The sequence below is a fragment of the Dermacentor andersoni genome, chromosome 10, assembly GCF_023375885.2.
Source record: "Dermacentor andersoni chromosome 10, qqDerAnde1_hic_scaffold, whole genome shotgun sequence".
Lineage (NCBI taxonomy): Eukaryota > Metazoa > Arthropoda > Arachnida > Ixodida > Ixodidae > Dermacentor > Dermacentor andersoni.
This window is the reverse complement of record NC_092823.1, coordinates 105,965,344-105,983,014: the sequence shown is the minus strand read 5'-3', so window position 1 is coordinate 105,983,014 and position 17,671 is coordinate 105,965,344. Positions and strand designations below refer to the sequence as shown.

The 17,671-nt window shown below is 46.8% G+C and overlaps 2 long non-coding RNA genes across 2 annotated transcripts in view; one reads left to right on the top strand and one right to left on the bottom strand.

Moving 5' to 3' along the window:
* Window positions 1–4,416, bottom strand: part of LOC140213718 (uncharacterized) — a 173,317-nt gene extending 168,901 nt beyond the window's left edge. The window contains exon 1 of the long non-coding RNA XR_011890613.1: window positions 4,327–4,416. This is a non-coding gene — a long non-coding RNA (uncharacterized lncRNA). The remainder of the gene's footprint in view (window positions 1–4,326) is intronic.
* Window positions 4,417–5,239: 823 nt separating this feature from the next.
* On the top strand, window positions 5,240–6,246 carry LOC126544592 (uncharacterized). The gene is made up of 2 exons (XR_008615083.2): window positions 5,240–5,446; window positions 5,871–6,246. It is a non-coding gene; the product is annotated as an uncharacterized lncRNA (long non-coding RNA).
* The last annotated feature ends 11,425 nt before the right edge of the window (window positions 6,247–17,671 follow it).

Below are 17,671 nucleotides of genomic sequence, written 5' to 3'. Positions count from 1 at the left end.
TAATGGACAAATGCCTCAAAGTTTCCTTAATGCCATTACATCCGGAGAGCGACTGCCACAGGTTCACATTTAATCTGATCAAGTGCCTTAATGGCGATACTCGCATATGGTCGATGCAGCACTTGGACGCGAAACGGAAGTAATAATAATAGTCTTGCCATAGAGCACCCAACCTCGCCTCCTCATTAGAGGTGTGCACGAGAGTTTCCCACCGAGGTGGGAGCACTCGGTTTCCTTATATGCAAGAACTGCATGCTGCAGGAACTGTATGCACTGAGAAGCAGCTGCAATCGCATCCACGGGCTTAACCACAGCTAATCACCCTCTGTGAATGACACGTCGTCACCTGTTGTACGATTTAACATACACAGTAGGTCAGGTACTACGTCACACGTTCATGAAATCCCCACCGAATATGGGCCATGCGAAGCCATACTTTTCTTGTTTTAGTAGCACCCTTGAGTTTCGCACAACATGTACGTGAGGTTTACAATGTGTAGCGAAGACGTGGATAATGAAACTTTACCAACCCCCGCTTCCGTGTCTGCGCTAGCGCACAGGCAGCAGACACTAGAAGACATACAAGCAGCTAGAGTGGGACACAGTGCAGACAGAAATCTAGATATACACATAAACCAAAATGTGATAGAGAAGGCAAGTGTAATAACAAAATTATAGTTTAAGCGCATCATCCGCGTGTGATGGTGTCATAAAACCAGAATCGTCTATTCACAGGACCACCACCTTAATATTGGCATAATGGTATTTTCTGTTACGGCCTGTCGCATTCGTGGCACTCTTTGACTAACGATGCCTTCGCACCAATAAAAGCTGTCAATCATCTCAATAAATGAAATACAAAGAAAACTTTAAATGCCTCGGTGGCTACGGCCAGCTCTGGTTCAAGCGCTGGTAGTCATTAGAAACTAAAGCCAGACGATATCGGACCATCGCGGCAAATTTAAAAATAAAAGAAATCCAAGAATAATTACATAACGAAGGTGCGAAGGTCCTTACTCTCCGCCATCTGTGTTGGCTTCCAGGAACGTATTGTAAGCCCGCTGTGTTCGCCACAGTTTGCTTCAGCGGGGACAATACAGACCTATCTATCATAAACACGACAATTTCTATTGCACACTATCTGCTGGTATAGGGAGGTCAGGCCCCCTCCAGTAGCGGGTGTTTGCAAAGCGACACTTGACATAGGTGCAGCAACCGTTTTCAATGGCAGCTGCAAAAAAAGAGGAACGAGGCAGGGTTTTTAAAAAAAAAGGTGTTCGGCCTTTAGAGTTGTTCGCCTTTGGCTGACTATCGGAACAGTAAAGAAAATGCGTTTGTTTCTCTCTTAAAGAGGAAGTTTGCAAGGTCAGGTGACTTATGAATTTCAAGGCGGCAGCCTGGAAGGATCCCCCATCCCGCTAAGCAACGAACCGAACAAGCAGACGATGTCATGCTGCACGTCTGTTGCGACCTCCGGTGATAAAAGCTTAAAACATTGCGAAGTACTATCAGAATCTATTCGAACGCGAACAATTTCGAAACTGCTCCAATGCATTGTTCGGATTCCAGGCTAATCTATACTTCCAAGAGCGGCTTAATTCATAATCAAGAACGTAACACTTAGCGCTGTTAAATACTTATAAACCGGCAGCGTAGCTAATACACGTCACACTTCCATGTAATTACGCGCAAAGGGTATTCGTTCCTGTTCTCTTTCAATATATGCGGTTAGTGTATTATAATAATACCAGAACTAACTATCTTTCTAGTCCGGCATTAAGGGACGTCCAGGCTGGAGCATTCGGGGTTAAACTCGAGCGTTACTCTGCCATTCCTCGCAAATCCGCTTACCGGTGGGGTATAGAACCCGGGACCTCATACTCGGCAATGGGACGCCACTGCCACTGAATCAGCGCGGCTGGCGCACTACAGTCAACGAGACCCCAACCAGTGAAATATTCGCATGCAAAACAAAAGAAAAAATGAATAACAGCGTAATGTAGGAGGGTCCTACTGAAGAAACACTAAACCTGTTACAACAATCCATTAGCTGCTGGCTCCTGACTACGTGACACGACGTCGCGCATTCGACTCCCGAAAGCGGCAACTCCATTCCGACGGTCAGAGAATGCAGAAAGATTGGTGTAGAACGGTATACCCGAACGTTTGTCGAAGGGGACACAGATGGCTTGACGAACACGTATCCCGCCAAGACTACCTCAGCTCCTAACTGAAACAGACGTAGCGCTTGTGACAAGTGACCACGAATGGAACACCAAACAACTCCACGCTAGCTGAAAAAGATATCCACGGGCGATAATTCCACGAGCAATAAAACAGCACGTCATCACTGGATAACCCCGATACCCACTGCTCACAAGGACATCACAAGCGCACTCCCGAAAGCCTTTCTTGCCGTCTTCCACAGGTCGTCTGCGCGGGTTCAAGCAACCGGGAACACGAACCCGCAGAAAAAAGAAAGAGAGAAAAAAGAAGGGGGGGGGGGTTAGACCAACTCAAAAGCAAACAGAGGCAACGAGGGAGATCCAACGCGCACTGCAAGAGAAATGTGCACACAAAAACAAAAATACCGTGGCTAAAGCGAGCGTGTCCCGCACAGAGTAGTGCGGCCAGCAGAGAGGCGCTTTCTCGCAACCTCGCCAGCGCAGCTGCCGAGGCAGTTGGCTTGCGTGGGTGCAGACGGCAGCAGACTCGTCCTCCCCCCCCCTTCCCTCCCTCCTCTCTCTCGGACCCTCACTTCCAGCCTAGCCGCCAACGAACGTTGGGGGAGCCATAAAGACAGCACGTCGGGCGGGCTGGCGGCGCAGATAGTCATCGCCCACGGTTGCCAGGCAACGGGTCAACAAACAACCCGACCGAGAGACGACGCCGCGGCGACACATATGAGTCTAGCAGGTCAAGACCCCAACAGTAGCTTTTGTGTACGGTCGGGAGCGACTGTATAGAAAAACACGAAAAACAATGTACACAACGATGCGACCACATCCGTCCTGAGTGTACGACGGTGAATACCACAACGGCACCGTAGGGCTGAAGTTTCACGGTCAGCGTGAAAAATTACGGTGAAAAATCCCGCGCAAGGCTGAGGGCCCCGAGAAACGTTGCGTAGAACGGGCCCAGGAAGGCCGTTTTATCCCATAGATAATCGGCTACCTTGAGGGGGTCCCATGACAACATCTTCTGTGTACTACAACGTTTGTGTTGCGATCAAACCGTAAAACATTGCACTCTCCGTAGCAGCCCGGGCCGACAGACTGCAGCGATTCCTTTAGATCGGTTACATTCGTTTTTTATCAAGCGCTCACAACTGTACGATCGCGGTGATAACGTAGGTAGATCGTCGTAGGGACCATAGACGAAACGCGAACAGGTAACGAATTGGAATAAAATCGTTACAATATCCCGGCCCTGAATGCGATCGCTACTAGGTCAACATGGCTGGGCAAGCTTCCTCAAGCTGATGATCCGAGGGCAAAAGTGACGCTTTGAAACTCCAGCCTCTGAGGGCCCTTTGCGCGACGGTGTACCGTAATCGTCAGGGTTAATGTTGGAGACCGTTGGGTTACGTCCCGTTGAGCGGACGCTCCGCGCTGATCACGTGCAGTTCAAATCTTGTGGTCGACCCGAAGCACAGCTTACTGGCAGTAGCAGAAGCTATATCCCTCGCCCCAGACTTGCGTTGCAAAATAAAAGAACCCTCTCTCTCAGATTAGCAGCGGGGTGCTACGACGACTGGAGGCACGAGGAACCGGAACTCTAGTCAAGGTCTTCTCTCTCTTTCCACCGCAATCCCGCGACTCGCCAACCCTCACCCGATTACCGTATCGCGCAAACTGTTCTTCGCACTGTGCCGCCCCGTTGCTGGCAAGCTACGGGCGGGTGATGTCACGATGGCCGAGTGGTTATCGCACCATTGTAACCGCGAGCGCGCGCGGGCGAACAAGCGACAACCAATCGCAGAGGGAGGGGGGAGGGGGGGGCAAGCGACAAAAATAAACAGCCGACGACGGCAACACGCTCGAACCTTGCAAGCCTTTCAGTCTGCGCAGACTCCGGCGCGAACCTCCCAGCGATGGCTGCGCCGCTAGCAGACGCCACAGACCGCGCTTTTTTAGCAGACGATGGCCAACAAACGAGAAAGACTTCCCAGTCTTTTACTGAGTCGTACGAATGTCTGCAACGGTCACTAGAACGCGAAGTACTCGGTCAAGGCGAAGTCCAACTGAACTGTTAACAGCGGGTGTGGATGCCCCAAGTTTGCAAGCGGGATTTGGAGAAAAAGAAAGAGAAACGTTGAGGACTCACCTCACTTATAGCAGGCGTCAACTCCGGTAACCAGAGGAGGACCGGTCCTTCACTGTACGACGCGGCGAAATGAAGAATACAGAAGGTGGCAGCACACCAAAGTGACGCCTGTGATGACAACAGTCGAGGTGTTTTCCTCGGAAGGTAGATCCAGTAGAACACAAAACTCACGACGGAGAACGATGAACACAGGGGGAAAATAAAGCCAGCCGGCCACTGAGCACTGAACAACAATCGGCCACGGAGTGGGGTCAGAGCGATTTGGAACTGAAGGAACGAAAAGCAGCGTCAGCACTCAATTCAAAAACGTGGAGAGTTGTCGTCGACGGATCACGTAAAGTCCAGCGGTCCGTCCAGAGCTAACTTCTTTTTTTTTCCCAGTGGCGGAGAAAACGCGCGTACACACACCAGAAGAGCTCTCTCTCTCCCTTTTTATCGCTTTTGCTTTCGTCAACGGTGGCCCCCGCACACACACACACACAAACTTCTCTTTCAGATGCGGCGGCGGCGGCCGTAGAAGAAGAAATCGACGGCCACAAGAAAACTGGGACGGACGGCCGGTCGACGGTTCAGGCAAGGGGAAGGCGAGCGGCCGCGGCGGCGTTACGACGTCAAGAAAATTCCACGCACACAAGCGAAGCGCGCACGGCCCGGCGCTCCTCGCACACGCTCCGGCACAGGCGGCAGCTGCTCCCGCGGGCTTGGAATGCGAAGTATGGCACAAAGAATCCCCAAAACGCGGACGGCGGCGGGCGCCCCTAGTGCGCAGCGGCGCACGCGCATGGGTGGGGCGTAACGCGTCACTTCCGCCGCTCCGCGTGACGTCACGGCATCAGATGCCGGTAGTTCTTGCAACGTTCCAGGCGTACATTCGCGGCGTCGCTCGCATTTCTGCTCCAGGAGGCCAAGAGCACCCGTCGCGACGGGAGAGGAGGCGCAGCGGGTTGCTCTGCCCAATCAGGAAAAGAGAGAGAGACAGTAAAACATAAACAAGAAATGGCGGGAAAGAGAGCGACGCCGGCGCTGTGACCAGGGTGTGCAGACAGAAGCGGAGGACGGTGGAAAAACCGGCTGCGAAGCAAGCGACGGCCGCCGGCGCACGCAGCGCCGCGTGGGGTCGGTGAGCGCAGTTAGCGTTTTCAACTGGCGGGCTGGCTTTGCGGAGAAGCGGTGTGGAGGTCCGTTGAAAGTGCTCGGTTTTGGACTGCACTATGTTCCGTTAGCTTTGCTCTTAAACGTTCAAGGTCACCGCAGAACACCAACAGGCGTGTATTGTGGAAGGGCTAGCGCTTGATTATTCCAGGTGCCAGATGACTTGGGAGACCTACACGCGCAAATCTTCGGGCTGTGAGTATCGTTGCGAACGCATCTTACACCGGTAGATATATGTAGTTCCTGTAAAAATAACTTTTTCCGAAGTCGCGTTTGATGAGAATGAACTTAAAAGCCTGTAATTAACGGGGACATGTTTGTGTGTGCGTATTTGATACGCTTCTTCTTGTATTTTAGTTTTGATTATTTCTTTTTTTTTTGTTCTCCGACAGGACCAGCAGAACGACTAGTCCACAAGCCGATGACCACAGGTCCAGTCCAAATTACGTCGACAAGTCAAATGAATCTGATGAACTGCAACTATTATTGTTGTTACTATTTTTTCATCATGCCATCTTCGTAATTTGACCTCTTTAGACAAGACTAGGCACTGCGACTTCTCTACCCTCGGTGTTTGCAAATATATTCCAGTTGCTCTGGCGGCAAATGTAAAGTGTCACACCAGAAGAAGATAAAATCATTTGCTTCAGTGCGGCGAGCACAGAAGTCGCAGCTACGACATATTCGCCATGAGCAGCTGGGAAAATTTCGTGAGGTGGCTGCTTTTTACGAACGATTTTCAAGCGAATAAAGTGTATCCGCACACTATTTACATATGTGAAAAATGTCATTTCGGCGTTCAAAGTGCAAACTCTGATTCTGATTTTCCGACGAGCAGATGTGCCCAAGTGAGACGTGCGTCATTCTCACGGCTTGCATGCAGTCCTTGGCATATCATGACCGTTTTAAAGACATACTGCTGTGACATTCCTTCTCTGCAGCTGGGTTGTCCCTCCGGTCATTGTTTTCGTCGCATGCGTTTGGAAGCATTATTGTCACAGCTGAAATGAACATTCTCCGTCTATTTTTCCTCGTTCACTCCTCGACGGAGCTTTTCCATTGTCTTCGACTTCATACTACGTTGACAGCAGCTGGAACGCATAGGTGTGTTCCTAATGCATCGAATCTCAGAACGTCAAAAAAAGACGCTTTCTAAATGATGACAATTAGAGGTCATTTTATTGATGCGTATTCGCCTTGCGTCCACGTCGTACGCTTATACCGTACGTACTTCTGTAAAGCCGGCACTTGCACATTGGAGTGCGAAAATTTGGGGAAAAAGTCATGTTTCAGTAAAAGCCACTCTCATAAGCTTGAACCATCGAGTAAGGCCTGCGTCCTGCAGAACTTTCGAAAATATCAGAATTTTCTTTTGGTTCCTGCAGGTAATCTTTATTTTTACTTGTAACTGAATGGCACTACCCGAGACAGACCGCCTTGATTAGAAGACATATCGTGACGTTCATTTTAGCCGATTGATGTCTCATGTATACTTTTCGGGCAGTTAGGATGAAAATTTGGGCAGGTTGGTTTAGCATATCTACGTAATAGGGACGAAAACGACAACACCCATGAAGGGCCACTTTCAACAAATTTATGCAGAGAAAAACAGAGAATATTCACAAGGTGCTGTCGCAGTGCCTAAGTGCGGAGTGGGGTTCAAATAGTACGGTTCTTTAGGTTCTCATCATATGGATGCTACACTCACGCAACTCTTTCCTTGCACCGACTTATTCCGACTTATAGCAACAACAGAGCATGCGCCAAAATTTGACGTGCACGTGCAATCTCGACTGCAGTCTCTGCCTTTCTAGAACTTGTATTAGTGCTGCCGTAGCCTATCATTCAAACATTTCTCTGTTTGACCTACGTATTTCCAACTTCACGACAAAGGTATTTCATTTACGGTGCGCCCACTTGACAGCAGGCATGTTTGCTCTCGTGGTTGAGACGCAAAGTGGTGTTTTGCGGGGACAAGAGTCGGTCATGCTGCAGACCCTAGAAAGCCTCAAAGGGGCAGAGATCACCTTAACACCTGCTCTTTCTGCTTCAATGTTTAATGTTTTTCAAATTGTGAAACAAGGGGAGTTACGGCCGCCTTTTCTTTTCTCGAGGTTGTTCTACATTCAGTTGGCGAGTTCTTAACTTCCTCAATGGAAACATGTTCTGGGTAGTCTGCCGCCTTTAAACGGTCAGTCTGTTTCAAAAGGCTCTACTATGCTCGGTGTGGGCAAGACTTTTTAAAAGTGTAAACAGGCACATGTTTGCGATGTTCGCGAGCTTTGAATGGGACGAACTAAATGGGAGCAGCGTGTGTTAAGCTGGTCTCATACCTCCAACTGACATGGTCAGTATATAGATAAAAACAACCTTTGAAGTAAAAGATAAAGACCTGATGGATGCGTCAACCGAAATTTCGTGAGCCACCTTTACAGGAGTTATAATCTTCTTAATACTCAAAAAGATCAATTAGCGGCCAGATTTGTATCAATGAAATTCCTGTCTAAGAGCACTAAAAGATCATCCACAAAAACGAAAGTGTTTTAAAACAACGCTACCCCCGAGAAGACTAAAAAGGTCGTGTCTGCACGAGCTAAAAAAGTTGGCGCTTTTCCTTACGCCAAAAAGGCTGAAGTTCAATGAAAGCTGCGCGCTCACGAGACAGTCATTAAATTACTTTGACATTCGAATGCGTTGCCACTTTGTGTTACTAGCTTTCTCTTTTCTCTTTTGTTTTAGAAGCGTGTCCGTACAACGCGAACAGAAATAATCGTGCTCTCTTATTGTTAAAGAAATTGATGCCGTACTGGTGCGTGCGCTTGAATTTTGCTGCCATAACGCTGGACGGTCGTCGGATTTTTCGACCCATGAGCGCTCTAAGGCTTTCGCCGTAATAAACCACTCAAAATTGGGGCTGTGCAAAAACCTATGCAGATGCCGCTTATCTACAGCTAAAGGCGACTGTGTAATTTAACGTATATAGAAGGGACATAAAGTTGGAGCATCACCCTGATTTTACCTTTCGCTATATGGTATCGTATCTGTATGGTATCGTATGTATGGTATGTGTCTTACCAGTACTCACCTACGAGGCAGAAACCTGGAGACTTACGAAAGGGGTTCTACTCAAATTGAGGACGACGCAACGAGCTGTGGAAAGAAGAATGATGGGTGTAACGTTAAGGGATAAGAAAAGAGCAGATTGGGTGAAGGAACAAACGCGAGTTAATGACATCTTAGTTGAAATGCAGAAAAAGAAATGGGCTTGGTCAGGACATGTAATGAGGAGGGAAGATAACCGACGGTCATTAAGGGTTACGGACTGGATTCCAAGGGAAGGGAAGCGTAGCAGGGGGCGGGAGAAAGTTAGGTGGGCGGATGAGATTAAGAAGTTTGCAGGGACGACATGGCCACACTTAGTAAATGACCGGGGTTGTTGGAGAAGTATGGGAGAGGCCTTTGCCCTGCAGTGGGCATAACCAGGCTGCTGCTGCTGATGATGATATGGTATCGTCATTTTGAAATGACAGGGAACCGTAGCTGTCCGTGCTATCATGGACACAGTGAATCAACTCATCTTTTGGCAGAGTGGTTTCAATACAAATCCTTGCAATCTATCGAAAATACTTCTAAATTCACCCCAGAATGCTCTGAAAGAATGTCTTCGACAGAATCTTTGACCATTTAAGGATCACCAATCAGGAGAAGTTTAAGCTTTTCTCGCAGGTAGAGTGCGAACCACTTCTGCCCCGTACCTGGCACAATTACTCTGAATTAGCAGCTTACTTTGTTGGTCTTGGCACTGATAAAACAAAAAAACTTCAAGTGTGCTTCCTTAACTTGTCTTAATATCCCTTGATAGTTTAGAAAGGTCAAGTTTATCGCACAGATTCCTGGCCTAACTTTTTTTCATATCTTTCTCGAGTCATTTTCGTGACAATGAACTACTGAACCCAAAGCTTCAAGTGCTTTCACCTTGCGCTAGTCACGTGGTAAGACGGCCAACCCACGCACCTTTCTTTGTCCGGTGGTAGCCTTCAGGTACGACGTCCCACGACGAGCGGCCGCAGGACGGCTGCAGTCAGGTTTCATTTCATTTTATTATACTGTCAGCCTCATTTAGGCCATAACAGGGGTGGACGGGAGTATACGTACTCAAAAATAAGCGCTCCTCATACAAACAACTATAAACATATAACAACGATTGACAAAGGATAGCCAAAGCTCTGTGCTCTGAAGTTTGTCTCGTGGAAGGACATCCACTCCATTCGAAACGCACAGATCTGTTTCACCCAAAAGGATCCAGACTTGAAACCTTCCGCAGTATAGAAAGCACCTCTGGTGCGGTGTAGTTGGTGGCTGCTCTGCACATCTCGACCCAACAGCGAGAACGTCGTTGTCGTCGTCAGGTAAGACAACGTAACCCTCAGCAAAGGTTCTATCCTGTGGAACTTCGTTCTTCTTAGGACGGTGAGTAGCTCGTAGCTGTGACGCAGTGTTCTTTCTCAGGAACTTCGTTTTCCGGTTCGCAATAAGGTCAAACCCCTTGAAGGTCCGCTTCGCCCGATGCTCTCCGACAGAACTGACCAGCCGGGCTGGCTTCCAGGTGCGTTCTGAAGCTGCGAGCCTGCCTTGACCATACCGACTTTAGGATCCTACAGATACGGTTGCCTTGACCTGCTGACGGGCCTCTGTACAAGAACCCTCACGTATTCAGGCAGCTTCAGCCGAATGAGCAGGCGTGCTTTGCATGTGGCGACTCCGATCAACGAAACTGTGACGCTTGGGTTGAAAAAAACAGTTACACGAGAGCCCGATACTATAGAAATATGAGATGTTAGGATGAAAATTTAGGCAGGTTGGCATTGCATATCTGGCTGACAGGCGCTGAAGCGACGACACACATATAGACGGACACACACGAAGTGTCACTCTTAACAAGCGCACCAAATTTTGGCGCATGCTCTGTTGTTGCTAGAAGTTAGTCGCGTTTTGTGGATGAGGTTAATAATTGAGACAAAAAAAAAGTCATTGAAGCAGGTGAGAGTTGCGTGAGTGCAGCTTCCATATTATCATCACTCAAAGAACAGTACTATTTGAACGCGACTGTGTACTGATGTGCGGTGGCAGCACCTTGTGTATATAAGTAGTCTCCTATTTTCCAACGAATTAAAAAAAATTAAATTATGGGGTTTTACGTGCCAAAACCACTTTCTGATTATGAGGCACGCCGTGGTGGAGGACTCCGGAAATTTCGACCACATGGGGTTCTTTAACGTGCACCTAAATCTAAGCCCACGGGTGTTTTCGCATTTCGCCCCCATCGAAATGCGATCGCCGTGGCCGGGATTCGATCCCGCGCTCAGCAGCCCAACACCATGGCCACTGAGCAGCCACGGTGGGTATTTTCCAATGAATGAATTTGTTTTAAGAAACGTTTTGTTTTTTTTTTTTGGCCTACATGTGAGTCGCCGTGTTCGCACCTATTACACAGATAAGCATTTCAAACAGTTTACTCTCGTTTCTAGAAGCCATGACATATTGGGACAACTTTTCAGAAAAAAGTAACACAAGATTCTGTAACATACTTTGAAATCCAGCTTTTATCATGACCTTTTCCCAGTAGGCATTATCTTGTTTTCTTTATCGATTCGCTTTTTCCTACATTATGCTCAGTTAGGCTTATAAATTCAAATTATTCCACGTGTATGACCACTGTTCACAAAAGGAAGTTCGTATGGAATCACAATATCTTATGTGTACAAATGAATTTGAACTATGCGCATGTCCGGTTTCGCAGACGCTGCTTGTTGGAAGTGCCATAATTTCCCTCTCGCGTACAAGTATGCAGTTTCACTTATTAAACACCTATTGATTAACTTTAAGTGACACGTTTCCGTTCCTGACTTCAAGCGGACTGTATTAACTCCCTGTTCAATTATGGAAATCACAGTTTCACGTTCCGTCCGGCCTTTCATTAAGCGGCTGCACGCTTCGAGCCCACCTATGGCTTGGAGTAACATTTTCCAAGGCGTGCTCCTTTCTCAGAGAATGAGAAAGTAGCCCACCGTGTGACTTTTGTGGATGCAACAAAACAATCGCGCATCTCCTCTGCGAAGAACTCACTTCAACGAGCAAACAGCAGCACTCTGGTCCATGTTAGACTGGCTGGACATTCACCTACTCATCACAGAAGCCAATCTTCTTGACGCTGACCTACATGGACATTAGTGGCGCAGCCAGGGGTGGCGGTGGCGGTGGGGGCTCACCGGGTGGAGTGGCCCCCGCGAAATCTTTCCGGCAGGCATGCTAGTTTCTTCATGAATGGCACGTTGTCTATGAACAAAGGCGCATATCCTTCGAACGCCCGTCCCAGTCAAGTAAGTACAGGATGGTACATGCGTTCAGGCAGACCAGTGGCCTGCTCAGGTAATAGTTGTAATAGTATGCACCAAGCATGAGTAACTTAACAGAGAAAAATGGAACCTTAGCCTCCCCCACCCCATAAATGCCACCTTAGCCCCCTACCCCCGAAAAGAATCCTGGCTTCACGCCTGACGGACATCAGACCGAGCGGCTATGAAACTGCTTCCGCACTACCTGAAAAAAAGTGGAGTGCCACAAACTTTGACTGGGTTGCACAGTGCACTGCGTGACGTTGTGCTGTCTGTATATGTGTGGGACTGACGCTGTGGGTGACTATCTGTCACCCCGACAAACCATGACAGCGCTCTCACACATAAATGTAATGTTAATTTTCTCTACTTGCCTTCTTTTTATTCTCTCGTATTTAGCATACCGCTTGCCGCTTTCCAAATAATTGTACACTCTTATAAAATAAGGACGAAAAGGTCAGTTACTCTTTTTGTAGAGTAACTGACCTACCACAACGTTCGTCCTGTTACTCCAAGTAACGGTCGTTCTTTTGAATGCACTTCGAATAAGCAGTTAACAACATTAGCCATTTATACGTTGATAAAAAATTATTCAGCGAAAAAAAGAGCCCCCAAATGTAGGATTCGAACTCACGTCTTCACGTTCACGAGCCAGGTACTCTGGCCTGTACACCAGGGCAACTTTTTTTTTTCTTAATTGCCTCGCTTGACACAACGTTTACGAGCTCAGAAGAAGCGAATAACAAGATCACAGTACGAAGAACCATCAACTGTTTGCTGACTACAAGTCATCAGTATTTCCGGCGTTTGCAACAACATTTCCAATCTTGGAACTCACTCCGGTACATACGCCTGCACCTTCTGCACTTCGACAAAATGGGACACAGATTACCAAAAGTATTCGCGAGCTGGTTCTGCATTGGATCTGCATTGGAACTGGATCTGCATTGTGTACAGCAGTCCGAGTTCTCCATATGCTGTGCAGGCCGAGGAGCACAACAAGATCAAAATGCCCGCCATCGTCGTTCTCGAGCGTGATATAACGGATACCATGTGGACTTAAGGCAACTCTTTTTTCAGAGTCCTCCGTAAGATATTCCGGAAGAACCTCCCCCCCCCCCCCCCCTGAAATCTAAAAACACGTGCTCAATTACCTCTGGTTTCTTGCATAATAAACAATGAGTACCTCACGGAACAAATAAACCCCTATCTTCTAACCATGTTTTAACAGGTAAGGTTCCCGTGTGCAGCTTCCAAAAAAGTTTTAACCCCTGGCGGGACGAGCATTTTTTTGACGCGTTCCTTTTCTTTTACCTACATAATGTAATTCAAAGTACAGTGACACAGGAAATAACTCATCAACGAGGTCCTTGTACAGTTTCTTACGTGACTCCTCAGTTAAATATTGCAAAGAAAAACGCACCGATAAGACACGGAAAGAGGAACCACTTCTTTTAGCTATCCCCGTACTGGTCCTTGCAGACACACCGATGACACAACAAATTCCGGTAGCACTTTACCCAGCCTCAGTTGAATCATAGTTCCGAGGAAGGTGTCATCTACATCTCTGAGAAAAACCAGGGCAACTCAGTTGACGAGATAGTGTGAGAAAAGCATGTTAAGAAGCTCAACCCAGGTGCGGCAATGCAAACGAGACTGGACATTTTGTGTATGCTATGCAGGGAGAGTCTAAGGTTGCGTGATAAGCGGAGATGTAATTATTAGTTAACGTTCCTGTCTTTCCTACTTTAATCTCGTGATAGACACCAGTTTTAATATATCAGACCACAAGATACATTGGCAATCCACTTACTTGTGGCCGTGCATGCGAGGAGAGAAGGAAGAACTATTTTTGTGAAAATATTAGCTATGTCTATAGGCAGCCAGTAATATGTTAAAGAAAGCAACGGTATGAAGCAGAATGGTTCCTCTAAGAAAGTGCCACTTGTCAAATGTCACTGGCATCCTAGCCAAACATTCGCGTCCATCAAGCATAAAACATCATGCATAAAACAGCAGGAGGACAGGTGTACGTTGGAAAAATAGAAGAGGACCATTGGAAAAAGAGAAGAGGACCAGCTTGTTAAGCGGCCTCAACTACACGTATAAAAGGCGGAAGTGGCATATTCAGGGATCCGGAAACAAGTAACTCGATAACTCGCAAAGTTAAACCAATATTTGTGGAACAAATAATAGTAGTAGTAAGTCGATGAAAGGGGCTAGTTGGTGAACGTTCACGATTACGTTGAGCTGCGTTTTTTGCTCTTCGTCCGTCCACGTCCTCCTTCCGTTCTTCGTCATCTTTTTGCCAGTATAGAACTGAGAGCAGCGTAATCATGAGCGGCGGCAATATTAAGCAAAAAAAGAACAGAGAAAAGATATATACGCTGTTTTATTTTTCCTGGGGGACCCTTTATGCAGACTACATGGCATAACCATTTAGAGCGGTTGCAGGTGGACATTTCGCACGCAGCCTAGTTCTCGACGCATCGTACACGTTGAATCAACCGCCATGGTGGATTTGTACTCCTGGGTGCCGAACACGAAATCGATAGTAGGCTTCCCGACCCTCGCCGTCGCATTCAGATAGGGGTAGAATGGAGCATTGCGAATGTACGTCGCTCTGGGGTGCGCTTTGAAGAACCACAGATGGTCAAAATCTATCTATCTATCTATCTATCTATCTATCTATCTATCTATCTATCTATCTATCTATCTATCTATCTATCTATCTATCTATCTATCTATCTATCTATCTATCTATCTATCTATCTATCTATCTATCTATCTATCTATCTATCTATCTATCTATCTATGTCTGTCTGTCTGTTTTTATTGCTTCTGATAGATATAATTGCATGTTATTTTTATACAGGTTGGACCTGACGACCCTTTCAAGGGTTGTGGATTCCTATCTATCGTTCAGAATGGTAAAACTACTTATGGACGCAGTGAAAGTACGCACATTGCCTGCGGATCATAGTCGCATCTTCAAACGATGTCCTACTCCATGTGGTTCACTCTTGAAATCGCTGACTTCACTTCATACCCCCCCGCCCTCCTTAAAATAAATAGTGGGAGGCTGAAGATACGAAGTTTTGAAGAAAATGGCTCTAAGGATTTCATAAGAAGACTTGCCTTGGAGCACTGTACACCGCAGCTCTCTGCATCGAACCTATTCCCATCGACCACTTCAGAAGACGTCTTCAATCTTCCGTCCCGACGCTTCACTATATTGGCGGGCATCCTATCAACGTACACGAGAACCATGTGACCCCAAAATAAAGCGAAATGGAGGCGTACCTTATGTACCCGTCCACTTTTGCGGGCTTCGTCGTTCGACGAGCACTGAAAGTGATGTCTCCAGAAGTGGAAACGGGCTCCAGTGTTGGCATATTTTTCTAAACAACGGGCATCATAATAATGCGGCAAGAGTGACTCAACATCACTACCTGCTCTACTATCGCCATCAGCGATACAATTGTGCAACAGAGAGGAGGCACAAATGTTGCAAACTGTATTTTCTTTTTGGCCCAACAACTTTATTTCGGAATGAGGAAAAAATAGTTTACCGTTACTTTTTCAACAATCGTCATAATAGCAATAATTTGACACAAAAGCAGACCCGTACAGAGACCAGCGTTTCCGGGGTTGTGGGCACACGCGGGAGTAACTGCGCTTACTCCGCAAGTTACGTTTACTCCAGATGAGAGCACTCGGAGTGAACGTGCTCGGTAAGGTAGTCAAGAACGATCGCAAATAGAGTACAGTACAAACTGGGCAGTTACTTCCTCTACAGAGAAGCGACCAGCACTCCCTTTCTTTGGAGTGTAGCAGAGCGTCACTTTATGTTGACGAAATAAAGTTGTTACCACCATGAAAAGAGGTATCACAATCCAAATGAAAACAATGTAAAGTTGGCCAATCACTTATGAGGGCATAACTGTGTTCACTCCACAAGTTACTCGTAATCCGAAATGGCTGAATCGAAGTGAACTTACTCGGCCAGGTCAAAAAGAGCTCTTGAAAATGGAGCCAAATATTGACCGGAATGTTACTCCTGCGCAGAAGGAGTCGTCAGGACTCCCTTTTCTAGAGGCTCGCATATCCTCACATTAGGAAAAGAGGTATTATAATCCACTTGTAAACAGTGTGGTATTGGTGAATGCTTTTTACTCCACAAGTTATGTTTACACCAAAATCACAAAATCGGAGTGATCGTGCAGGTTAACAAGAACTCTTGAAAATGTAGTCACATAATGACCGGGTACTTACTCCTGCACAATGAAGTGGCCAAAAATCCTTTCTTTTAGAGTTTGACAGAGCCTCACATTTATAAAACATGTATATATAATAAATTTGTAACGAATGTAGAGCTGGCGAATCGTTTATGGGGGGGAGGGGAGCAAAGCCCGTTTATTCCGCAAGTTCCATTTCCTCCAAAATCACTTAATCGGAGTCCACGTATACTGGATCAGGTCGTCGATAACCTCTTAAAAGAAAGTCATATATCGTTCAGGCAGTTACTCTTGCAAAAAGGAATATTCCTGCTTCATAATCCCTTTTCGCAGCCACATTTGCGGAAAGTGCTACAGATAATCCAGTTGAATGCGCGTCATGAGATTTTGTACAGTTATGCACATCAGCATAACTGCATCAGGGTAATTATTCAGCAACACTGCGGACGAGTTACAACAAAGGATTGAGGACCTTAACAGGGAGAGTGTAAGAGTAGGGCTGAAGATTAATATGCAGAAGACAAAGATAACGATAAACAACCTGGCAAGGGAACAAGCGTTCAAGATCGCAAGTCAGCCTCTAGAGTCTGTGGAGGAATACGTTTACCTAGGCCAACTAATCACAGGGAACCCTGACCATGAGATGGAAATTCACAGAGTAAAAATCCATTGGATCGGGCATACGGCACACATCGTGAGCTCCTGACTGGGAGCTTACCGTTATCATAGAAAAGGAAAGTGTACAATCAGTGCATTTATCCGGTGCTGACATACGACGTAGAGACCTGGAGACTGACAAAGAAGCTTGAGAACAAATTAAGGACCGCGCAAAGAGCGATGGAACGAAGAATGCTAGGCATAATGTTAAGAGACAGAAATACAGCGGTTTGGATCAGAGAGCAAACGCGTTTAGACGATATCCTAATAGACATTAAGAGAAAAAAATGGTGCTGGGCAGGTCATGTAATGCGCAGATTATAAAACCGTCGAACCATTAGGGTGACAGAATGGGTACCAAGAGAAGGGAAGCGCAGTAGAGGACGGCAGAAGACTAGATGGTGCGACGAAATTAGGAAATTAGCGGGTGCTAGTTGGAATCGGTTGGCGCAGGACAGTGGTAATTGGAGATCGCAGGGAGAGGCCTTCGTCCTGCAGTGAACATAAATAGGCTGATGCTGCTGATGATGATGATGCACATCAGAAAATATTTTTTCTTGCTTCTCTACCTAACCCAGCTAAGTAAGCGGTACGAAATCGCAGCGCCAGCATGTGGCTCAGTGTGCATACGCAATAAGAATTATGTTAGTAATTACGAACTATGACGAACTAATTTAGCGAACTTATAACGGAATGGCAACTATTGGCATTTATATGGCTTAAAACGCATTTTTTTCAGTTACACGCTGGAAAACGTATTTCGTGTTGTAAATAACAGAAAACTGCTGCGCTTGAACGTCCCACAGCCTTACTTGCGCGGGTATTAGACAGCATGGTTATCTATGATTAGGGGACGTTTATCGATGTTCATCTTGTGTACGTCGCTTTTCGTGTGCGTCACGG